Genomic DNA, 1035 nt, shown 5'->3' on the forward strand with positions numbered 1-1035 from the left:
GGCTGGATGCACATTTGCTGTGGGAAGCGACAATTGTAAACCCCCCACAGTGATAACATTCATCAGTGGCATGTCCCAGCAGAAGTCTGCTGTGGCAGCACCACAGTTCTTTGGTTGTGGTCTCCTCTCACCTCATTCACCAAAGGCATTTCTAAAGTCCAGATCCCAGTAGTACCCTGGAGCTTAAAATTGGAGAGCAGTCAGTCCAAAATCTACACTGTGGCTGTCAGCTCATGGCTCCACCTCATGGTTCACATAGAAAATGACTATATATATATATGTATACACACACATACACACACATATATATATATGGCACACTGGGCTACCTCAGGGAAGGCTACCAGTCCAGGGATGGCCTTGGTGGCGGAGATCTTTCTCTTGCCCCACCTGTAATCTATTTGTACCTCATCGGTTATGAAGCTCTGATACAGATTGCCCTAAACTGGCACGTGTGCAATGTCCACAGTAATGAGAGATTTTCAATAACTAAGGGAAACTAAGTACTTTTGTCTAGGGATTCTACCTGTAGATCAAGACTTCATTTCTACTCCCAGCTCTACTAACTCACTCGAAAGTCAATGGACAGTCATTCAACAAACACTTGTAATGTGTTTACTAGTAATATGTTTTTACATAATGGGAAAAAAAATCTACACTGTGAAATAATCAGGTCTGGTCTCACCCAAAAGCCCACTTCAAGGACCGAGGCAAGCAACACCTCCCTTCAGCAGGAAGGGCTCACTTTCCATCACAAAGCTGCTTTGGGGACATTCCTAGGATTTAGCTGAAACAAATAAGCAGACAAAAATGGAATCATCTGCTTTTAGGCCTGAAAGATTTTCAAATCCAGCAAGTAGGCACTCTTTGCGTATTTTTAAATCTGCACCCCTGCCCACCGCCTCTCCACCCACTGCCTGCCAATTTGTGACACCAAGACACTGAGGAAACACTTTAATATATGGAGTATGAGGATTCTGAAGAAATTGCACCAATTTCTTTTGTTTCTGGGAATATGAAGAAATTAGTAAAATC

The sequence above is a fragment of the Galeopterus variegatus genome, unplaced genomic scaffold, assembly GCF_000696425.1.
Source record: "Galeopterus variegatus unplaced genomic scaffold, G_variegatus-3.0.2 Scaffold338, whole genome shotgun sequence".
Lineage (NCBI taxonomy): Eukaryota > Metazoa > Chordata > Mammalia > Dermoptera > Cynocephalidae > Galeopterus > Galeopterus variegatus.